At 36.1% G+C, this 26,082-nt stretch overlaps 1 protein-coding gene across 2 annotated transcripts in view; it reads left to right on the top strand.

The window, feature by feature from the left end:
* LOC5569263 (serine proteinase stubble) overlaps positions 1–26,082 on the top strand; it is a 57,597-nt gene that overhangs the window by 1,644 nt on the left and 29,871 nt on the right. The window contains exon 1 of one of the 2 annotated variants that reach the window (XM_021856875.1): positions 12,686–12,796. The exons of the other annotated variant lie outside the window; for it this stretch is intronic. The gene's annotated coding sequence lies outside the window, so the exon portion shown is untranslated. Of the gene's footprint in view, positions 1–12,685; positions 12,797–26,082 lie in introns of those variants that run through there. 2 annotated transcript variants of the gene reach the window in all.

Genomic DNA, 26,082 nt, shown 5'->3' with positions numbered 1-26,082 from the left:
CGAAATGTATTTGGGTGCGTAAGCATTCATTTATTTAGTTAACATCTAAACCGATAACATTGAATTAACAATTTCACACCACAATACTCGGTTCGTGGCCGTATCTCTCCATCCAAGGTTCTGCCCCAAGCTCGACATTCATCCTCGGTTCTGCCCCAAGTTGATGTCCGGCATTGCTGTTGCATGCCCTGCCCATCGTATCATGCCAGCTTTGTCCACCTTCCGGATACTGGGTTCACTGTAGTGTTGAGGAGCTCGTTTTGCTCCAAGTCTTTGTATGACCTCCACAAGAATCGTCCACATTTCATGCCCGCAGAAGTCTACCGGTCTTATGAGCCTCTTGTACATGGTACATTTAATGCGAGGGAGATTTTTTATTTTGACCGCAACTGTCGCGCTCTGTTCCGCCTACCAACATGTACTTTGTCTTGGACGCATTCACCACCAGTCCAACTTTTGCTGCCTCGCTTTTCAGACGGGTGTGCAGGTCTGTCACCTTTTCAAATGTTCGGCCGACAATGTCCATATCATCCACAAGGCAAAAAATTGGCTGGATCTCGTAAAAATCGTACCCCGGCCTAGCTCTTCGCATTATACCTTCTAACGCGATATTGAACAACAGGCACGAGAGTCCATCACCTTGTCAAAGTCACCGGCGGGATTCAAACGAACTGGAAGGTTCGCCTGAAACCGCCTGAAAAGACTCTTGTGGAAGATTAAGTAGATTTTTTGAGATAATCTAAAAATATCAATCGAATCTGGGTATAGTATTTTCCAGGGTTTTCTAAACGAATTTCTCGAAAAATTATTGGACAGAATTTCTATAGAAGTTTGTGTATGAATGTTTGGAGGAATTAATGGGAGCATTATTGTAATACTGGCTAGTGTGAAAACGTTAATAAACTTTTGAAGAGTGCATAGGACTTTTTTGAAAAACTTTCAAATGTTTGGAAAAACTTGGATGATATGCTAGTAAAATTTCTAGAAATAAAGATGGTTTTCGAAGAATTCCTTAAGGATCTTTTTAATTTCTGTTAGAATTCATGTGAATTCATGAAGAAATCCACATAAACAGGTGGAGGAATTATTGTAGGGTTCCTTGAGAAAGTACTGAGCCATTATGTTTTCCAAAATTTCTGAAATTAACCTCTGAGGATTTATTCAGGTGAAATTCTTTAGAAATCTAAGGAAGTTATTCTAGAGAAACAACTCGATAATTCAGTTGAAGGATTAGTGAAAAAACAAAATATCTGGTAGAAATTCTAGGATAGTTTTGGAAAAGAAAATCAAGGGAATACCTGAAGAAGTTACTAGAGGTAGTAGCTTTGGATTTCTCAAGGATTTCCTGGAGCAAATACTGAGGAAATTTTTCCAAACATCATTTGAAAAATCTCTAGAAGAGTCTGTTATAGGCTCTGAAGGTTTCTCTGGAGACTGTGCAATTTTGCATCAGGATTCAATGTAAGCAAAATTAGTCAAAAAGAAACCTTAGAGATTATTTAGTTTAAGATATTGAGTTAAGAAACGTCGCATTTAGAATAGAGACTTTTAAGAGACTTGCATTAAAATAGGGACCAAGTCTTTATAAAACCTACTATCAGCCCTGTCTTAGGGATCATCTATTGGATCAACTTGTAGTATCATTCATATTAAAATATATAATCCTTTACATTTATATGCTTTTTGAATAAATTTTATTAGGCAAATTAGACTAAAATTGACCAAACTGCTTATCTTAACAACCAGTGAGGTTGTTCCATTTTCCTAGATAACGAATGAATCTACTAGCAAAAGTTGTCAGAAGAAACTAAAGATTCTTAAAAAATGTTTCATCGCGAAAAACCTTCATCAAATATTTCTTTAACAATCCTGCAAAAAAAAAACTTTCAAAAAATCATCATAATCTGCTCTAAATATGTTAATTAATGATGCCACAATTATCAGCGGGAATTTATTCAACTCATTTTTCAGGAGCTACCAGTGGGAGTTTTTTTTTTTGTAGGCTCAAGCATACGGAGCCGAACATCGTTTCTCTTTGCACGACTATCAACGCTGGATTGACAATCGTCCAGAGAAGCCTGGCTGGAACACATTTTTTTCATTCATTAGCCAGTCTAAATATTCAAATCGCGATAACTATTTTGTTTCTTGATATTTATGCACCATTTTTTCACAAGATTAAAAACAACTCTTCCAGTTTAGGAATCTGTGACTCCGGCCCACGTACCCGACGTTGCTGCATTGTTGATGCCTGCTTTCATTGTTCTCCAGCAGTTCTCATCCAGCTCACCTTCTTCCGGTAATGCAGCCTCGAGGTGCTGCGCGTACGCATTGGCGACATCCGGTTGCTTAAGCCGTTCTAGGTCATACCGGGGCGTTGTTAACGACGGAGAGTTTTGGGCGCAGTTCAACCATCACCAGATAGTGGTCAGATCAGAGTCAATGTTAGCGCCGCGATAGGTCCTGACGTCGATAATGTCGAAGAAGTGCCGTCCGATTCTGTCTGCTGTGGTAATCTCCAGGTGTATCGGTATGAAAAGCTGTGCTGGAAGTAGATGCTACGAATGGCCATATTCTTGGAGGCGGCGAAATTAATTAGTCGTAGGCTGTTTCGTCAGCCGATGAGCGTTGAACTATAAAATAGTCGGGTTGAGCTCTTTCTCCTGGCCCAGTGATGCATTTGAACGCGTTCAGTTCGTGTTCCAGTTCAATTTGTTGAACGGAGAGATCAAGTAGGCTTGCTCATTGTTCAGTTCAAGTATTTGAACTCTAGTGAGCAGAAAACTGAACGCATATTGTTCTGACAATATTCACGGCATCTTACCGTGCCAAAGTTTTTTGTAAGGTGCTCAAAGCAAGACATGATAAATTTATTCATAACTAAATTGGTTTTACCATTCATTTAGGAAATCTTTTTCTGGTAAAAACCTAAAACTATGCTTTGATTACCATTCTAGTGCATTGCATTCTGAACGGGGCGTTCGAGAGCAGCGGAAGGCTCCGGCTCGGGAGTTCACTGGCTACTGCGTTCTCGAGGAAAATTTGAACTTGCTCCGTTCAGTTTTGGCTCGCGTTCAGTTCAAAATGCATCACTGTCCTGGCCAACCGGAGCGTTTAGATCTCCTATGATGATTTTGACGTCGTGGTTTGGGCAGCTGTCGTACATCAAGATTACTACTCGCGTTCGAGCTGCACGTAAAATGCGCCTTTATCGTCATCAGTGCATCCGAAGTGGGGGCTATGCACGTTTATTATGTTGATGTTGAAGAACCGGCCTTTGATCCTCAACTTGCACATTCTCTCATTGATCGCCAACCTCCCGATCACGCGCCTCTGCGTAAGAACGAAAATGTTATTTCACAATTTGCTCGACAGGATTAGAAAATAAATCTTGGGCAAAATTCGCACATAATGTACAATTTTCGCATGATTCTTTTTTTATCCTAGGCGAAATTCTCGCAAAATTATGGGCATGTTTCTTTTTGAGACTTTCAGGGATAGGTAGGATTCTGACATAATTCTGAGTAGTTTCCTTATAAAATCTTGGACTCCATTTTCATTCAATTCAAAAGGTTTTCTAAAACCTGGACTGGATGACATAATCCTGAGCACGGTTCTCACAAAATCCCTGTAAAAAATTCTAAACAGCAAGTATGTTTTTCAACTAAAAAAAAAACATTTTTTTTGACTGACTGTTCAATTTTATGATAATAAATTTCAACTGGTGTCCACCATCAAATTTTGTTGCTAAGATTTGGTCCACGAATCTGAAAGGTTGGGCTTACATCAAGCGGTTCATAACAATTCGTTGATATATTGACACACATATTGAACAGTTCGGTAATCCAATCCGCATTGTTTTTAAAATAATTAACTCATTGCGCGTTGTGAAGATGGATAAATTATGGGTGAAATAATGAAAAAAAAAAAGTGAATTGTAGATTCGAATTGTATGCTAGACGAGCGCTTTATCACCTAAGCTACCGAGCCACTTGGTGACCCAATAATTAAGAAGGTTACAAGTTTCAAATTCAAATCCCCACAGATCACGCAGACCCTTTTCATAACCCATATCCATCCACCTCATGTATACTACACAAGCGCGCAGAGCGAGTGCAATTTATTTAGTATGAAACTGTTTGCCTGTCATATCTACATCGCTTCCACAACAACTGTATTGTAGAAGAGTAAAGATGTGGGAAGGCTATCAACGTGCCGTTCTCACTCAAGTGACGACATGACTACTACAGAGAGGCAGCCACTCTCCAACACGTTGATAGGTGAAAATAGGTGAAAAACTCAATCTAATACTTAAGGACATATCTACTTGAGTACCAAAATGGCCTCTAATATGGTCCCTTACTCCCCCCTTCATTTTCCGCTCCCTCCTCCTACGCTTCTCACAGTGTTTTCGAGAGCGATCATAAAAATTTTTTATTTGAAGTTACTAACCTTATTGTAGAGGGGTGGTTTCTTAACTGAAAGCATTCCATAATGTGTTTTTCACAAATTACCAGTTTTTGAATGCAAACACGTAATTATTTCTGTGATTTTTTTTAAAAACAATTTACACCGTCTTCAGCCAAAGGCTGCACAGACTGAAAAATCACGAACATTAGGCAACGGACAACACGGAACACCCAGTAGCCCAGTGATGAATTTTTCGTTTGCCGAACACTTCTTCTTCATGCACCGAGATATTGTTTGCTGGCTTTTCGGTGCCAGTTCTAAAACTCACTTTTAGTCGTATTTCTATTCACCGTAGCAATTCAAAAAGCTAATGCGATACTTGAAACACTTTGATTTTTCATCTCTTATATTAGTCAATTTGTGCTCGAAAACAGCACCGGAACGCGAATTCACTGAGCCAACAATGTTTATGAATCGGATGCGCCGCTCTCACTGATTGGAAGTGATATCAGTTTTTATGTTTGAAATTAAAATTGTTTGGATATTCATACACTTGCTACAACCACGTATTTTACAATTTCATAACACTCAAAAGGTGTACAATGTCACAAGTGTTCCAAAACATGTTTATGCGTGAGAAAACCAATGTACGACGCAATTTAACAGCAAAAATGAATATTAGATATTATACAGTACAATTGACTGTTGAGTTCAAATACATACTGATGGCAACTTTCTCTGTCCGTGAGAAGCGAGAAAAGAGAGGATAAAACTGCCAAAAAAGTAAATAACACACGCATGGTGTGAAAAATGCTTATAAGTTTGGTCAAAAAACTTGTTTTCACTACCAAATGAAATAAATTGTGATTTTGAGCATTTATGAAGTTGTCCATGAATTCTTATCGGCGATAATACCTTTTCACCTTAAAGCCAAGATGGCGTAAAAATCCAAGATTACCGTCAGATTTTTTCCTTCAAAATAATACTCTCATTCTTCACTCGACTCGAATAAAACACCAACGATTGAAAACTTGTTTCTTTGTGATGTTTGTGTTGATTGCACTCACCATATACGTCAAAATCGTAAAACATGATTTAGAAAATCGTTCATTTCATAGGGTAAATACCATTGCTCATCTAGTTTATGCAGTCTACCTTACTCAGTTTTTTTTGTTGCTTTCTGATGGTGATTTCAGAATTCAAAACGAGCGATGCGCTCACGTCTAGGTATGATAAGCGTTTCAAGAAAAATATGAGAAATATCACGCGGTTTTATAAAAAATGGGCTTTTCCGCAAACTGTTAAGCTAGCTGGCGTACGAGGGGTCTACTAATTTGAGAAACCCGAAACGACCACCCCTAAGTTTTGTTAAAAACTAGCGATCAGTGACATGAAATGGGAATAAGTGATAGGTGTCGATGGGGCCTGGTTTCAGCGAGAATTGCTTAGTACTTTGTAATAGAACATCTTTTTTCAGTCAAAAATACATTGTTCTATAAATCATCGAACTTCCGGGGCCCTCTATAACTTCAGCCAGAGAAAGTCAGGAACAAGTTTGTAAACATTGAATTATGAGCCGAACCTTATCCTGAAACAACACGAAAATCCGAAATGAATGAATATGTGTGCATAATATTTTATACATTCTTCAAAAGTACCAAAGCGCGAACAAAGGTGATCAAAAGTCTCTAAAGTATCTTGTTTGTGCGAACAGTAGGGGGAGATCCCCCAGTGCCGGACAGCACCCAATACCGGACAAAGCCGAAACATTGAGAAATCATGTTCCAATCAAGATGGTGTATTAGTAGAAAAGAAAGCTATTATGTAGACCAGTGCTTCCCAAACTTTTTCAACTTTCGCCCCCTTGAGGCCAACATTCATCTGGAATCGCCCCCCTGATATGTGATTTCAATATTTTGAACGTCAAAAAATCTTTCACTCGCAAATCCACAGAATCATGATACAGTACATTTAAAAATATTTTCTTAAATTTCGATTTCCTAAAATTATTAGGAATGATTTACTGGATTGCACTTACTAAAAGCAATTTTACCAATATTTTGCGTGCATTACATGCTATTAAACCATTTTTTGATACAAGTTCAGCCCAGTTTAATCTTTTTGAATGTAATATATGCAAAGGCGTACGTTTCAGAAATTAACGTTTCCGGGAACGATTTTTTTTCATTCAATCAACAAACACAAAAATATGAACATCCAGAATGTTTTTCAACTCATATTTCAATGTAATACATAAAAAGGGTATTTTTTCTAACACCAAGACATTTTTTTCTCTAAAATGATTTGTGCCATGAGAAATCATAAGAAAGAGTGCAAACGAATCTTCTTTTTTCGTGTAAAAAAGCGGGATGCCAATGATAGAAATATTAGCTTCCCAACCTCAAAGTACCCACATAAAAAAATCCTTGCATAAAATATTAATAATGCAAATAAAATATTTGGCGTTTTCAGAAAGTTCTAAAAATTCTCAGATACATGTTTTGAACATTCCAAATATGTTGTGTTTTAAATGTTATTTGTGACTAATCATCCGACCTTGTGAAAATCTCAAATACCAACCATTCTTAAAACTCACATGATATTAAACAACCTGAATGCATGTGTTTGACAACTATCAAGTGTAGTCTATCATAATTTTAAAATGACCCTGATTGGAGATATATCGATTCAAGGTAAAATATTCTTGGAATTAGTTACGTTTGGGATTGATTAACCTTCAGATGTGTCTCCTAAAAAAATATGAGTAATTATTTTCAAATGTGTTTGCCTTTTCGCCCCCTTTCTGAATTTTCCGCCCCCCAAATTCTGTTTTACAAATTTTCGCCCCCTTGAGTCTTAAAATCGCCCACCAGGGGGCGAATTCGCCCGCTTTGGGAATCACTGATGTAGACTAATGTTTGCGTAGAATAACACATCCTTGAAATATGCATGCCTTTTTATAAAAGTAGAAAAGTTTGAAAATCTTTAAAAAATTGCCGTATTCTCTTAATTTTGAGCCTATTTAATAATTATTTTGAATATGAAAAAATACTTTGGATCACGCAAGCATGATCGAACATAATCCTTATTTGATAGTATGAATGTATTTTGTACCATAATTGAACTAAATATGGACAAATTACAAATTTCGTTAAGCACCTCCTGTCCCTCAGTTTCGGACAGCTTGATTTGTTATAGGATATCTTTGTAATTATTGCGTCAGTGTCTCAAAATACTTTCATTTTTCATGGATTCCGTCGATCATGGTATCAAACATGCAATAAAATTAAGAAGAATGAACATTCAGAACAACATCGTAATATGTGCTATTTTTCATCATATATGGAAGAGGTTTTTGATAGGCATCTTGCAATCTAAGAAAAACTCAAATTATTCTTTTAAATGTTGCAAATGCACTGAATTGGCAATTATATACTATTCCTATAATAAAAACATTCAATGACGTTCAAATTTACAGATTTTGAGGCATTTTCAGATTGTGTCCGGTATTGGGTGCCACCTTTCAAGAACGATCAATTTGGTACTAAAATACATCATCAAAATGCGATGTCGAAATTCATATTTATCTTTTCAAATTTATTTTTGTACACTATAAAAATGATAATATTTATCATAAATGGGTAACACGAGCCCATAAAATCAATAGTTTTAGAATTATGAATTTAATGGCTTAAGTGTCCGGTACTGGGGGATCTCCCCCTATCTATTTTTTTTACTTTTTCGCCTTGCAATCAATCTTGATGTAAATTCTTGAAGTTGCAGAGATTACTATGCGACTAATCCATAGGTTTATGGATCCCTCGTGGAAAATCTTCAGGATTTTTTTAGTGATTTATTAAAAACTTTCTTTAGGAATGTACGAAATCTCCAAAAACTGTTATAAAGTGTCCTCAAGCAATTAGCTAAGGAATTTGTCTTGAAATTCTCCAAATGATTTCTCAAACTATGCTTAGAGGAATGTCTTCAAAACTTGCTCCACAAAAACCTCCGGCAGTCCAATAATGGAATTAAAATGGAAATTCTTACAGCATTTATTAGAATAATATTTGTTGTGATTTCTAGAATTATTACTTTCAGATGAGTTACAATGAAAATACACAAATTGTTCGATGAACAAACCCTTCAACAATTACCCCATAGATTGTACCAAGAATAGCTTTATAAATTCCTCCATGGACGATTCCACAGCATCTATAAATAATTCTTTAACAAGTTCAACGCAATGAGTTTCTTCCAAATTTTAGAGTTCTTTCAAAGGATTCTTGAATTATTTTTGAAATAAATCTCCATAGATTCCTTAATACAAAACATAGAACTACATTAATTTTCTACAGATATATGCTACAGAATTTTTTCCTTTAATTTCTTCAAGAGATCCACTCAAGATTGCTGTCTGAAAAAAAATCTTAGTATCTCTTTGGGCAAATTCCTAGAGGAGTCCTGTGAAAATTGCAACACATGTGAGCGGTTCCACGCCGTTTCGCAAACCCGATTATTTTTGTATATTTTGAATCGCCTGAAAATTTGCATACAGATTCTTTATGACCAAAAATGCCATTATGCACTTTCAGACCGCCATTTTGAACCTCGCCTTATTTTTGAGAAGGGCGTATCGGAAAATGCATGGCAAATCTTTAAAAAAAACTGTAACTCGAAAACGGTTTGTCCGATCGATTTGAGATCTTCTACAAAGTTGTAGGTATTGCTTAGGACTATATGGAGAAAAATATGCACGGTAAAAAAAAAAGTTACAGATTTTTTTAACAAAATTTTAAAATCGATTTTCTCCACAAACGCAGTTTTGATTTTTTTATTATTTTTCGATATGTTTTAGGGGACAACTTATGTGATTTATTGCACAATGTTTCATAATGGAAGAATTATGGACAAAAAAGTTATAATTTTATAAAATATTACAAATTTTGAAAAAAATCGAAATAAAGGATAACAATATTTTTTATGTGTTTATTTGATAGTACAGAAAATGCATTTGAAGAGTACTTAAGTAAATTTTTTCTAGGTTGCATCAATTTCGAGATATACTCATACGTATATAAAATTTTTAAATAAAAAAAAGAAAAATTGGCCCTTTTCAAACATATTTCGTGTTTCTCCATTCCGGAAAATTTAAGATTTACCGTGTATATCTCGGAATTGATGCATCTCAGCTAATTTTTACTTGAGTATTTTTCGATAGAAATTTTTCATATTTAAACATATATAGGTATTTTTCTGTACTCAAAAATAAACGCACCAAAAATATCGTTTTACATACATTCGTTTTATTTATTTTTTTTTAATAATTTATTTTTTATCCAAAAATTTTCCATTTTGAGGCATTGTGCAAGAAATTACAAACAATATGCTGCAAAACATATCCAAAAATTAAAAACATCAATTTTACGGTTTTTAAGAACAATGAACTTCAAATTTTCATTTGAAAATTTCGTTTAATTTTTTTTACCGTGCATACATTTTTAAATACTTTAGTTTACAGGTTTTGATCAAACAATAAACAATTCAGCTACGATTCACTCAATCAAAATAAAATATTTCTGGAATGGAGAAACACGAAATATGTTTCAAAAGGGCCTATTTTACTTTTTTTATTTGAAAATTTTATATACTTATGAGTATATCTCTAAATTGATGCAACCTAGAAAAAAATTATCTAAGTTCTTTTCGATTGAAATTTTTCTGTACTTTCAAATAATCATATAAAAAAATATTGTTTTCCTCTATTTCGTTTTTTTTTTCAAAATCTGTAATTTTTTAAAAAATCATAACTTTTTTGTCCATAATTCTTCCATTTTGAAACATTGTGCAATAAATCACATAAGTTGTCCCCTAAAACATATCCATAAATAAAAAAAAATCAGAACTGCTTTTCTGGAGATAATCGATTTTAAAATTTTGTTTTTGAAATAAAAAATAATCTTTAACTTTTTTTTACCGTGCATATTTTTCTCGATATAGTCCTAAGCAATACCTACAATTTTGTAGAAGATCTCAAATCGATCGGACAAACCGTTTTCGAGTTACAGTTTTTTAAAGATTTGCTATGCAATTTCCGATACGCCCTCCTCAAAAATAAGGCGAGGTTCAAAATGGCGGTCTGAAGGTGCAAAATGGCATTTTTGGTCATAAAGAAACTGTATGCAAATTTTCAGGCGATTCAAAAAATACAAATATTAAATTTAAAAAAAAAATGTCATGTTCGGTGGAATTGCTCATGTAGCAATTTTTGACGTAAGGTCACGAGGAATCTCGACAGGAACTTTTAAAAAGACGCTTTGAAAAATGTCTTATTTGATTCTCTGAGAAATCCTTATTGAAACGAGGATCCACGTTTCAGTCTATTTGGTTTCACTTTTCAGGTAATAGGAACTCATATTTTTAGACACTCAACCAATGTCAGCCCTCGAGTCGTATCGGCATATTACTCTTCATTAATGGACATTTTGATTACTAAAGCTAAAAATGACTTAACAATATTTACAATCACAAATCAAAATGTTGTTTGAAGGTATATTTTTATTTTGGTTAATTGACAAGTCACATGATGATTGTATGCTGGCTAAGCGACACACACTCCTATTTTGAAGGGCCTCCGAATCTGACTCCACACCAGGCTTCGAATTTCTGAAGAGATTCTTTAAAGAATCCCATACTTTTTTTTGGAGATGTTGTTTAAGTTTCCTTCGATAACTTTCGAAAGAATTGTGTGTTATCCTGCGTAGCATAGGCTAATTCGGAGCTAACGATCGCACGGGACAAAAGCTCCTAGTGGGTCTTTTACAGCACACGAGAAAGAAAACCTGGCACTACTGTTTGGATTTGACAATTTATTATGTTAGCTATTCACAGATATACACACAAACATTTTGTTCGAAGTACTATAAAGTTGTGTAATATTGTGCACAGAGTTGTTTTGTTCAAAACATTTGAAACAAATCTAAGAAACTCTAGAGTTTTCAAGATTTCATTTTTATTTATTTGAAACCTTTTTATTTTATTCGTGACTATATATTTATCATCCGTCAAGGACAATTGATTTGGTCAAATATTCTACGGTAATATGCTTTCAATTGCAGAGTTCGCCTATTTTGCTCTTTTGCGATTCAGCTAAAATAAACCACCAACAATTGTGTTTGAATTTTCCAATATTTATTGTTTTTATCAAAGAAACTGTAAAAACTTTTAGATGGAAAAAAAAACAAGTTGAATGCAAATAACATTTGAGATTATTGATACTTATTTTAATTCGCGTAAGCAGTTCGCCAATATATGGTAATTATACTTGATCCACTTACCTCATCCCATTAAAATGTAGGGGGAAGTGTACCATGTCCAATATATCTGTACTTTTTTATAAAAATTACATGTTTATAAAGTGATTCATTAAATTAAAACTGAAATGTTCACCATGTGTAGTAAAAACTAATTGTATTCGATTCTAGCCTGTGATACAATGGATTCTTTAATAACAAAAAACGACTTTGAAATGAATAGATTTTTTTTCCGTTGTGTTTGTGTACGTGTAGTTTCAGTTTACAGTAATATCTGTATGAGTGTAAGAATATAACCTGAAACGAAACAATACCTTGTAAGCAATTTTTCTCAGATTGTTTATAACAAACTGTGTTATAATAATGTTTTATATTAAAACAAATTTGACACAGCCATTGTTGTTATAACTGATTTGGTTTTAACTATGTGATTCAATCAATTGAAAGTGCTTTCAATAAAAATGAAACAAAATTTGTTGTTTGTAACAAATCTTGATATAATTGTGATATCATTTTGTTGTAATCCACTGGTTGGGTATCTTCTACAAAACGTTGGGTGCGAAGTACCAACACAGGTTGATTCCGGATTTGGTCTCTGTTCAATAGATTTGAAACTCATACCTATCAGCAATTGTTCAAGCCGTTAACTAAACCACGTCCAAGTGTCATGTTTCTAATGCAAACAGAGGTTGTTTGTACAAAGCAATAGAGATGAAACGTGAAACGAGTCCCGAAAATATGTCCGCAAAATTCTTTATGCAAAATTCCATGCTCGAAGAAAATTTTAAAAACAACCCAAACATCCACTACCAAATCCCAAGTAGCACCCATATGCATGCAAACTTATGAACCCCGGGGCGCAAATTGCAAAAACATGATGCTGTGTAACTTTGTAACTCCCACCATGCTCTCATCTTAGAGCTGCAACACCAAATACCGGACCAGACCGGACCGAACGGGTACCAAGAGCCAGTGTCGCGCCGCCAGTTAGTTTAGAGGCACTTTACAGTGCGAGCCGCAGCGTGGATTGTGACGGAAGCAGGCAACCGACAACAACCGAAAGTGTTTTCCTTCAAGTGTGTAGAGAGACAAACGGTCAAGCCGGGAACAAGTTTTATTTTATTTTTTTATTTTGTGAAAGGAAGATAAGAAACAACAACAAAGAACACAAAGTTTGGACGAAGCTGACGTGATGACCTAATTAGTGAAAGGTCTCCGGTGTGAGGTGTCAATGAGCAGGAAGTTTTGTGTTTTGATTCGGACACTCTTTCGCTTTCTGTGGGTACATTTTAGAAGAACAGGTGTGGAATTATGTGTGAAAAAGATCGAAATACATGCACATGAAAAAGACTGTAATAACAAGTGACTTCATTGTTATTTGGTGATAATATGCAAAACTTGTAAAAGATTGTTGCTACTTTTGAGATAAATATTAGAGATGCAGTAAGCTTTAGGATGAAATCATGTTCCAATCAAGATGGTGTATTAGAAGAGAAAGAAACTATTATGGAGAGTAATGTTTGCGTAAAACAACATATTGAAATATGTATGCGTTTTTGAAAAAAAAAAAACAAACAAAGAGGTTTGTTAACCGATAAAAATTTGACGTGTCGCTTAAATTTTGAACTTAATTTATGATGATTTTTAATATGGAAAAATAATTTAGATCACGCAAATATAATGGAATACAATCATAATTTGAAAGTATAAATGTATTTTGTACCATATTTGAACTAAATGTGATCAAACTACAATTTTGGTCTAGTCCCTCCTGTCCCCTAGTTTTGGACAGCTTAATTCTTGCATGAAAATTTTGAATGAATCGTGATTTTCATGCAGAAGGATGTGAAACACATCGACTGTTTTTTTTTCAATCCACGTATGATTTTATCAGCATATTTTAGCTGTTTTAGGTGCTCCACTTATAAAATATTTTCCCCAATACACGTGATAATAAGTAGCTTTTTACGTGATAAATAAGGTAGATTGCATGCTTCTTGACGTGTACTTTTCTTTAACTCCAACTACAGAAGTATTCACGCAAAATATGCTCCAAAAATGTTTTCCTTTGTTTGGCAGTTTGCAAAGCTTATTTGCTAAATCGTACATTTCTAGGAAGTGCAGTTTTACAATCTGTTAATAACCGAGAATCTTATAATTAGATATATTTGACTATGGCCTAAGCCTTTGCAGTTGACTGTTTGGAAATCAAAACGGGAAGCTTTGACTTTGAAAAATCTGTCATGTCCATGTCAAGTATTACTATCTGCATATGAAACAAAATTGCTAAGACGACAATGCATTATTGGAATCAATAAGTTGTTCATAAATTATGAATCTTTTATGTAAATACCACTGCTATACGCAGTGCTGAACTTTCTAAAGTGACTGTATTTCATTTATTATTACGCGTTGCAAGAAAAAATTTGATTCCTGGAAAATCCAGAGCAATCTACCGGGAAATTTTCCACCGATTCAATCTAAGCCACCCGTGATATCGAGCATGTAGTTTTATTGACATCGAATACATATTGAATAAACAAAAATCAAGATGCGTCATCTGTCGTTGCGTAGTTTCTAATTTTCTTTAATAACTTTGACTCGAGATATCATTAAAGTGAATTGAAAATCATGATTGAGTAATGTATGTACCTGGGACATAAATGAATAAAACTTAACCAACAAGACATGAATATTGGTAACTGGTAGGGATTGCAAGGTATCCTCGAAAAATAAAATAGACGGCTTCTGAGAAGTTTGGAAGGTTGCCAAAAGCCCCATGTATAGACAATAGAGGGTTGGAACAAAAAAGTAACTTATTTATCTCCAAATCCTACAGACATCCACTCCTCGTTAGAATTGATCCTCTGAACGCTTTAAGGTTCATACAGCAGCTATGGGTCAGATTGCATATGTCCTATTTCAAGATCCATGGACTCATTTAGCACATTTCACGACTGTGGATCCCAACTTTTCGATAAATAAATTATGATAGCCTAAATAAGACAATGAAATCAATGTTGTTGCAGCGCTTCACTAGAAAAAATTACCGCACTTACTGTCAAAGAAATGCATCTGCTCTTCTAAAGAACTGCAATACGAATCGTCTCATACAAACTGTCAGTTCCGTTCACTCTCGTTCTTCCGACTTTCCCGGTGAATATCCTGGAACTTTTATACACACAAACACGTCGGAACCCTTGACGAACAAAATGGAGAAAGTATCATCAAAATCTGCTGACCCGTTCGTAAGCCATTTCGTTACATACAAACACTATTCCATTTTTATTTATATAGATAGATAGATAGATGTAGAACTATCTGTCTGGACGATAATACAAATGTATTCGCACTGAACATATACTGCAAATCATATATATCATGATGATAGAAGCGATTGAGATCATTACAATTTTTATAACTAATGGTAATAAAATCAATAAAATTGTAATCTTCAGACATTACAATTTCATTGACATTGTGCGCCTTACTGTAGTTTGTAACTGTTTCCATTATTTTGCACTCATGTAAATCAAAATTTTGTTTTATTGTACAACGTAGAAAAAGTTTTTTAACAGCTACAGCATTTTCATACAGCTTGCTGATCATGAAACTCCAAATACAGTTGAAATTCGTTTGATTCAATACATTGAATTTCACTTCCGGTAATTACCCTATAGACCACCTAAAATAGAGGTAAACTGATGTTTGGTATACAAAAGTATTGAAGCACATTAATCTCTATCGGGATTTCAGTTATTTCTACTATAACTTCTTCATCCACCGCCCAAACAAGATTTTACTCTGTCTACACAGACCCAGCTGGTCTCTAGTCTTCTGCCCATTTCAGTCATAATATAGTTTTCGGTACTCTGCGTTCTCTGCTTTTGTACATCAGAAACCTTTTTACACGGATTTCTGCCCATTTCCATGAAAACTGTCAATTTTCAACTCCGTCCAAGTCGTTGCGAGCTAAAACTAGACCAATAACTGACAGTACGTTAGTTTTTTTATTTTCCACGTTCATGTTTTCTGCCCATCTTACGATGTTTCCTTCTTTACATTCTTACACGGAAAAAACAGTTTACCTAATTTTTGAGTTGACTTTACCCAAAAATAAGTATATCGATTATTCTCTCAACCCAAAATCTTTCGGTATTCTTTCTCTTCCCCACCAATGTTGTCATAAACAGAGAGAGCTGCACCTACCTAATGGGAGTAGTTTGGCCCAATAAGCCAAATTTGGGTAAATGCATTATTCTCAAGCTTGGGTTGAGTGAACTCAATTTTGCGTTGAATCAAATCAAATTTAAGTAATTTTTTCTTATGGCTTCAAAGGCAAAGTACCTAATGGAGGCCTTGGAAATTTAGCCAAATTTGGGTTATTGGGCTCAACTACGGCTTTGCGTTGAAACAGCTTAGATTTATGTAGATCTGCGTTGCAGTGTAGAGACGGTACACAAATTAGAGCGTCACATAGTTTGTGCATGAAACCTTACAAAGGTATCTTTGTAATAATTGCATCAGTATCTCAAAATACATTCTTTTTTCAATCAAGATATTAAATTTTCAATAAAAATAAGAAGCAGCGAATCACACTGGCAGCGAAACAGACGCAATGCAAACAACATAACAAGCGCGCTAACATTTGTTTGTCCCAACTTTTGCGGATTTGGATACAATCCCAAGAAACATTGTCATTACAAACGCAGGGGGTAACATTTTTGCCATTTGTTCAACTCGTGATTAACTGTCAGGAAACGGTGCTAGAAATTAGCGTTACATAGATTTTTGACAGCCGGTACTCTTGAGGGGGCAGGATACGTAATTGATTTTGGAATTTTCAAAAGCAGTTTTTTCGTTCAAAATCAAGAAAATTTAGGGGAAAATGTGTTCACTGTATTCTATTCTTCAACCGAAACACTGTGAACACATTTTCATCGAATAATTTTTAGTTTTGAACAGAAAAACTGCTTTTGAAGTTTCGATGATGACGATGATTACGATGACGGAGCGTTGATCGTTAAACTAGTCATTCCATTTCAAATCTTCTTTCACAATCATTAAGCTTGAATCTTCAACTAATAAATAAAAATATTCTACATAGTCGTAGCAAAGGACATTGAGTCTTAAGGGGAGTGTGAAAACATGTCTTCCTAAAATAAAGAGCGTTACAATGCACAGTGGTCCAGGAATCAGTTTTACGCGGAAAGATGCATTTTGAGCTTTAGAATGAAACATTAGACAAAAACGGTCTTCTACAAAGTTGTTTGTATAAGTAAGGTCCTCTGTTTGGTGTTATTGAAAATTAAGGTGGACCACATTTTCATCGAAACTGTGTAACTAACTTTCATATTTGTAGAAATTATATTATACATGCTTCAGCAAAGTTGTAGACCATTCAATTTCAAGCAACTTTGCCAAAAATGTTTTTTTTTGTATCTCTTAAATTGACCGATTTAGAGCTATTTTCCTACGGTGACATAGGGTGGTCCGAACAAAACTGGTTTTCTGGCTCTAGAGTTTTCAATTCAAATTTCTCATCAAAGTAGTAGGGAAAGTGTACCAGTTATGGCCATAGTGGTTCCCTATTTGGCCATATGTAAAATTTTGATAACTTTCACATTTTAATTTTTTTTGAATGTTTCAACATCAAGGTCTATCTTAAATCTAACTACTACAACTCTCAAAAATTTTTAAAATTTGAAGACATGAAAATAATCATGTATGGCGAAATAAGGAACCACTATGTTTATAACTGGTACACCCAACCTATATGAAACACTTTTAGAGCTTTGAAAAATGCGTAATTTGGTGAGTGAAGAAACTCGTTATCTCCTTCCGTTTGGGAGTTATTGTTGTTTTTCTCTCAAAAACATGCCTACTTTGATTGTGAATTTCTTTAATTGGGGCAAACATAAAAAATATGTTATGGCTGAATAATCCTAGTAACATAGGACGTTGTCTAGAATTGGAGAAGTTTGTTTAACAATTATTTTAGGAAATCGTACAAAAAAAAAAATCTCGGGAATTCCTATCGCGATTTTTTTTAAAGTTCTTCCTTTTTCATTGGTGTTCCCTAAAAATTACTCTATGGATTGGAGAAATTTTACATGAAATAGTTGATGAATTGTTAAAAAAAAATCATCATAAATTTTTCCTCGAATTTCTCAAAAACTTTTTAAAAATTTCTCTGAAGGTTTATTCAAGAATTTCATTATTACTTCATCCAGAGATTACTCCTGCAGTTATTAGTAATTTATCGACTTATTTCTCATTTGATCTATGTTCTCCATGGATTCTTGAAGACATTTTTTAGGGTTTTATACCAAGAATGATTAAACGCTTATTGCTATTATTTTTTGACAATTCAAACAAACATTTTTTCAAGGGATCTGTCCAGGTTTTTGAGGGAGCTCGTCAGAAAATTTTGAGTTTCGTTTAGCAATAATTCCAATGACTATTTTACCGTTTGTGCTGAATAATCAACCAAGAATTTTTTTTAAAAAATAGAAATTACTTCAAAGCTTTATTGTAAGAGCTCTCTCCTGGAAATCTCCAATAATATACTGATAAATTTCCTTGTCAATTTTATGGAAATTCTATAAAAGCTTTTTCAGGAAATTCCTGAAAAAAAACTGTTGACAATTTTTGAAGCAATTTCTAGAGGCTTCTATAGAGTAATTTCAGAAAGCATGCTTAGATAAATTCATGTGTAATTTTTTAAAGAAGTTTTGAGCGAGTTTTTTCTTTGAGAAAAACGAAGAATTCTCTGTGGAACATCTGTAGTAGTTTCGATATCGAATTAAAGAACCATAGTAAAAGTTGGTTTTCATGGCTACCTCGATGGTCCCTTGGATTGCATTTGCCTTGGTTTTATGTTCTATAACTCGACACCTTTCTATCTCGATGATCCCTTCATTATCGAGTTATGGAGAGTTGACTGTAGTCAGAGATTTAAATGGTTGAATTCTTCGAGAAATCCTATATGAATACAGTCGACTCTCCGCATCTCGATGTTCTACATCTCGATATCTCTCCCTATGTCGATGATTTTTCCGGTCCCTTCATTCTGCATACATTTTCACTCTCCATATCTCGATATCCTCCTTATCTCGATATCTCCCTATCTCGATGTTATTATCGTTCCCGATTTTCTCTCCGTATGTCGATATGCCCATTATCAAAGGTTACTAGACTAGATTTAAGGAATTCAAAACAATTTGTGAAGACAAAATAACATCTGTTTGTTTTTGATTTTCCTAGTAACGGAGTGATTTTCAATCTAGTACTCATTAAAAATTTGTTCTAAGTCTCGATCTCTCCCTATCTCGATGGTCCCTTCGATATCGAGATGTGGAGAGGCGACTGTATCTTGAAGGATATTCTATGATGAATCCCGGGAAGGTTGAGGTCTTCCTAGAGGAATTTCTAGAACTTGGATTATCCGGCATTGAATTGAGTTCTTTAAACACGTGAGTTTACACAAAATGAATTAAAATAGACTTTTATTTTTTTTATTTTTCATCTTTATTAACGAGATTTTTATCCCTGGACTAGTTTAGTTCGGGACTAACAGCTTTACTTCCCTCCCGAAGGAAGTCGCCACTATAACTTTTACATCATAAGTGACTAGCTCGGGATGGGATTCGATCGCAGGTTCCCGGCTTGAGAGGCGTGAGTTCTAACCACTACATTGGCCCGTCTCTTTTTATTAACTATTCACATTTTAGTATTAAAATGCACTTCATTGTCTGTGCAGGCTGATTGACTACTTAAGAGTAACAATGAACTGTTTATTAATGTAACAACCACCTTCCAAGCATTTATGCGCCGTCTAGTATCGTCGCAGTGACTGGAAAACTGCCCCTCGAGAACCCAGCATTTGAACATATATATGCTGAGGCAGTGCTGCCAGATTTCTAGCCGCAACAGCAAGTATCTGAACAAATACCTGAAACATCTTGAGAAATATTTGTAATAATTTCTCAAAGTTTACTTGGAATTACTGGCTGAATGCTTGCAGGTTTCTGAAGAAACCCTCTAAGTAGTATGCTAAAGAAAACTTTCAGTAACTACCTGATTTAGATTCTGATGAAATTGATTGAGAAAAGCATAGAACATTACTTTGCGCTATGTCTCGGAGAATCGCAAAAAAAAAAAGAAAATATATTTTGAGGATTCTAGGCCAAGTTCTAGTGGGATCTCAGAGCCATCAACAAGAAGCTATATGCCATGGACTAAACTGATATTTCACTCGAACCATTTCTGAAATCCCAAACATTCACACGAGTGAGTCAGATAGATATTGACCTTTCGCTCTGAACCACCATTCGGTTAATACCAATGATAGTGACTCAACCAGCAGACCTCGCGAAAGCGATCGATTGTTGTCTGCCTTGACAGAAATTAGCAGTTTTTTTTTGGGTTACATATTCGCGCGAAGCAATTTCCAATGTGTCTATCCAGATTGCTAGTGTTACTGTTTCCCATCGGTAGAAATCAACCTTCCGTAAATGGGAAATCGTTTGGATGAGCTGATTTAATAACAATCGATGGATTCGATGTTATGAAAGTGGAAGTGGTTTTTTACCGCACCCAAATGGTTCCTTGATAGATAGATGTGTCGTCGCATCGTGACGGTATTTGAGATGCGCGTGGAGTTCGATTTGAATATATAATTTACTCGGTTTCAACGTTTTGCTCAAGAAGAAAAGACGGTGCAAATCCAAAAATCTCCATTCAGTGTCAATCATATCTCCCATCCATGCAAGGTACAGTTTATACGCACTTCCGTACCCGTTACCATCACTAGTTTCTCGCGTATGATGTTAAGTAATTTTGCGCTTACAGCTAGCAATCAGCATGTACAACCAAATCCACATAAATAGTAACTGCGGTCACTATCGCGATGGATTTGCATACGAGTTTTTACCGGAGCTGACGACAAAACGGAGCCGTTGATGTAACGAGTGTGTTTTTCTATATTTCCTGCATAAGTGCATTTTTTGTAATATTCCATCGCACGAGATCATAACAGAAGTGCAAAACACAGTGGAATAGTGTATCAATCATCAAATAATGTGTCTCCAGTAAATTTGAGATGGCTGAATTAATTGCCGCATTCATAATCATTCCAGCATTTCACAATTTTGTGCTGCATAATAGGACTTAAACTTTTGTAGGAGACATAGTTTGATTGAAATTACAGCCACTAAATATCTCGCGTGCTTCAATCTCCATGATTCGATTGATATACCCCATTGAGTGATGAGTTCTACGCAATGATTTGGGATTAGCCCGTATAGGCTTGACTGAAAGCAAATATACATAAACATTCACCGCTCATCAAATACTTTACAGATTTCAAGAATTACACAACTCTTACACAAATCATCTATTTAAAACTGGCCAGAAGAACTCAGGAATGTTCCTGTGGCCGGAGTTAATCCGGTGAATCGCTGGGTCAAATTGGGTGAAAACATGCAAATTCACTTATTTACAATGACAATTATTTTAATTTGTATGATGATCTGCTTTGTAATACTACATAAGGAAGAATTTTAGGTCGTTTAGAATGTACTGGATGTATCCACTCGGACTTAATGCCTGGAAGAACCGGCTATAGTTTTGTTGGACACTAAACCGTTTCAATTCCCGAAAAGTAGATATCAAACATAATAATTGACACATATGTTTAGATACAAATTGACCACTTTATAGTAACTGAGCGGTCTCCCGGGAATCCTACAATGGTCATTTCCAGGAAAAATCAAATGCAGGGAACATGGTAATCCAATCCAATTTTAATAAATTAATTTTGTAAACAAAATCTTACACTAGTTATGCTTATGTAGTAGCCGTTTTGGCTATCTACCGGTTTTTAATTATTCATTGAGAATCCATCCATCAAAGCTGTCTTCTCAACGGCAAATAAAAACATCAACCACCAAACCAAAGACCAACCATCATTCATCACTTTTTGCTTCTCCAACCAACAGCTGATCGGTCGTAATAGGTCCAACCCCTCAGCCACTAATGCATGTTCCCATAGACATAAAGCCGGGTGTTGACGAGAGGCAATGCGGTCCGGAAGTTGGTTATCGCATTGGCCTTTTTTGAAGTCCAAGTTCTCCAATTATACCCAACACTTAACACGAAACCCCTTTTGCATAACTCGACTCCAGTAGGTCCACAGCCACTAGCTACCACCATACATACCCACTGCTACTGGAATTTGTCATGCGCTGGCTGCCACTTATGGAGCTAAGAGGTCTGCCGAACCACGGCACTATCTACTCTTTCGCAACTCCAAACAAGCCCCATCTCAGACGGGTGTAAGATACGATTTACTCTCTTTACTACATCATTCATGCCGCTTCTCTGCGTCGAACTTCACCTTTCCGTTGTGGAATCGTGGGACCTTTTTGTTAGTACAGGGCCGTCGCGAGTCGATTTCGTTTGATATGGCTGAGAACCAAAAGTCTAGCGACAATCATTACTTTTCTGAAATTTGAAAATTCATTAAAATATTGCAGATTTAAATCCAATTCTTTCGTAGAAAATGTATTCACTGATTTTTTTAAGTCCTTTATTAGTATCATTCCAAACATTACATCCATTTCTTATACTTAGGTGTTCTGTGTAAGAAAACACTATCATCCTGATTTCATCTACTTATAGGTATTCTTTTAAACAGCTCGAAAATTTATTAACTAAATTAAGGATTTATTAACATTTTGTCAACAACATATTACATGAGAGTGGTTCAAAAAATCGTTTTTGCTCATTAGATTTTAAAGCAAATTCTGAGGGTCCTTCCAAAATTTGAGCTCATTCGGATGAAAACTGAGACTGCACAAGCCCTTCAAAGTTTGTATAGAAATCACTATGGGAAATTGAAGCAATTCATTCAATCGGTCATAGTGTTTGCCCATTTGCTCTTAAGGGTTGGAACTACACTGATACTGTTAGATTCATGCATCAGCCACGACTTTGCCGAAGACCGTTTTTAAATCGGACGCCTCAGTGATTAGTTATTGATTTTTGTATGAATTGAAAATCTTTGGCTAAAATAATTGAGCTGCTCTGCAGGCATCACTGGATGTATGCACTGAAACATAGTAGCCATGATTTTTACGTGCTACCTTTCGCGCCAGATGCAGCAATGTTGCCTGTTCAGAAGTTACATGAGCACTGTTGAAGAATTTGCGATTGGGTTCAAATCAATAACTAAATACTGAGACGTCCGATTTGAAAACGGTCTTCGGCAAAGTTGTAGCTGATGACAGTATCTAATAGTATCGACGTAGTTTTAATCTCCAAGAGTACATGCGCAAACACTACGACCAATTGAATTAATTGATTGCTTTTCCTATATTAATTACCATATAAACTTTAAAGGGCTTGTGCAGTCTCAGTTTTCATCCGAATGAGCTCAAATTTTGGAAGGACCCTCAGAATTTACTTTAAAATCTAATGAGCGGTGTGGAGCATAAACGATTTTTTGAACCACTCTAATGTTCATGGCGCAATGGACCGATGCACGAGCTCACTGCTTGACGTTTGAGCGGTGCTGTGTTGTTCATGTGACTATGGACCAATGCACGAGTTCACTAATTTGACGGTTAAGCGGTGCCGAATCCACTCGTTGTCATGGTAACGTAAATAAAACGGCACCGCTCAAACGTCAAAAAATGAACTCGTGCATTAGTCCAGGAAAACGAGTGAAATTGGCACCGCTTAAACCTCTAAATTCGTGAACTCGTGCGTTGGTCCATTGCAGAAAATTCATTAGGATCATCTGAAGACGGTGCTAATGGCCGTAAATTTAGCACTGCTTTTATCTGCGTCAAAGTTGTGTCTCCGACTACTCTAGTGCTGCATGGATTGCTGCAATTTGGGGAAATTACTCAATCGACCTCGTGATATAGAACCAGCCGGATTCTCGGTAGTTCGTATATGACGCCATCGGAAATGTCCAGTTATCCTTTGAATTTCCGCAGCTCGGTTGGAAACATATATTTGTAGACTTTGCAGAGATTTTTTATCCAACAGTAAATGATTTTGGAATCCATCCGAAGGTTTGGATTTGCACAGCTGCAAGCAGTTCTGCTCGAGGAGTCGATATACGCTTAGACTTACCGGTCAATTTTGTAAGGATTCTCGAATTGCTAGAAACCAAATGCATCGTTGCTTCTGCGCCATGGCAAATTACACCCATGCACCATAGGCGTGATCGGATGCGTCGGAAAACCCGTGCTGCTTCACTGTAATCTCACCGACGGCCAAAATCCATCTTGGAACATGCAGCTCATTCAGCTGTATCAATCCATTCCGAAACGATCGCCAGGTTTGAAGCAAATCCTGTGACACTGGTTCATTCCAGCCTGACTGCTGTAATGAAACATCTCGTAGTATGAGCTTGGCGGATGTGATGACCGGCCCAAGTTTTCCTAATGGATCAAACATTCTTGCTACCTAGCCGAGAATTTGTCTTCTGCTACAGGTGTCTGGATCGCTAACAGTAACATGGAAGGAAAAATCAGGGGGGGTTGTGTACAAGACACGACCGCATGACGTTAACTACGCCAAGTGATTTTCTGCATTTGAATTTTATTCGATTGTCATAGTTGCAGCCTTCCTATAGTTCAAACTCTAACATAATATCGTAACGGTCGCAACATTATAGATTTACAATCGACACCCAGTATATTGCCGTAAGACGTAGTTAACGTCAATATATTGCATTTCAACGGCACAGCAGCAGCGTCCTCGGAAACATCCTCAAATTGCCGTATTGTCAATTATTCGTAATAAATCAATTATTGTATGCTGCTATGAGATGAATTAAGAAATTATAGTAAGTATGTGGTAAACACATTAGGGAATATTACACAATTAACTCTTTAAAACACAATTGTTGGCTCTGGAAAGAGCCGATTGAATTGTTGAATTTGCGTAACACGGACACATTTTGACGGCGCACTGGTTGCGTCCTCCTCGCCCGATGAGATTTGCGGTGGCGATGACGATGGGCGCTTCAACAAGCGGCTTCAGTCGCGGTGGCGTGTTGTTGTTTCATTCGCGTCCCATTGAAAACTGAGCTGAGAATGCGAAAGGCACTCGAGACTTGCTCGCCGACCATGTTCACAATCTGACGGCAAAAAGAAGAATGAGCGAAGAAGCAGGAATCGGTCTGCTTTTATAGTGCGAAGCGGAACGCAAAAGAAGCGTGGAAAACTGCTTGCACGTGATTGGTTGCGTAAGAAAGGGGTCGACATTTTCCCAATTTCCCATAGTTCATTGTCGATAATCAATAGTTTTCTCCATTCGAGGAAATTGTTGTATACATTTCCGATCGATTGGTGGGAAAATATTGAAAATTTATCGATAAATCACTGAGTTATTAACGTTCAAAATCTTACATAATTTCGTGACGGTCGCAAAATTTTAGATTTTCAATTGACACCCAGTATATTGCCGTAAGACGTAGTTAACGTCAAAACAGTCGTCTCTAGGATTCCATGTTACACCTTTCACGGTTGCATTCAAGTTTTCGCCATTTACTTCAAAGTCGAGTCCCCGAAACTCTTCGGGAACGCGATCCATCACTTCTTTCGCGTTTGAACACCACTTATGATTTCCAGAGCAGCCTTTCGAGAGAAGATTGGTTATATCATCTTGCAAATTTTCGGCACCGTATCCACCCCCGTCAGTATCATCCATGTATGCGCCCTTCTCAATAGCGCATGCCGCTTCCGGAAATTCATCATCATGGTCTTCAGCAACTTGATTTAAGACCATTGTAGCTTGAAAAGATGACGGTGCCAAGACGTATGTCACTGTTTGCAACTCGCACGTAGTCACCGGCTCCTCCTTGTTCTTTCGCCACAGAATTAGTTGATATCGAGTATCGAGTATAGGAATACCGACGGTCAGCACATACCGGAATCCACGAAAATTGATCAAAATCGATGTTATGTCTCGCTGAATTTCTGGGTCTGCTTCTAGTGTATCGTCGATAGATACGCCTGTTGAACTCTTTGCAGATCCGTTAAACGCTACTCTTAAGGTTTTATTGAACCAAATTTTTCGCATCGATATATGTAGTGGTTCTTGAGATTTGCTTCTTCATATGGATAGGATGATTATGATGACGTCCCATGCGCAGTGGCGTAGCTAGGGTTTTCGGGGCCCGGTGCGGAGTCAAATTCGGGGGCCCTTCCAAATAAGGGTTTGTACCAATTGACTAGTCACTTAATTGAAACAATAATATATTTTCAATCAACATTAATATTTCGGATTGAAAATAATGTACTTTGTGTTCATATACAGTATGGCCCATAAAAAAAATGCGAAA

Source organism: Aedes aegypti, chromosome 1, assembly GCF_002204515.2.
Source record: "Aedes aegypti strain LVP_AGWG chromosome 1, AaegL5.0 Primary Assembly, whole genome shotgun sequence".
Taxonomy (NCBI): Eukaryota; Metazoa; Arthropoda; class Insecta; order Diptera; family Culicidae; genus Aedes; species Aedes aegypti.
This window is presented reverse-complemented; position numbering and strand designations above follow the sequence as displayed.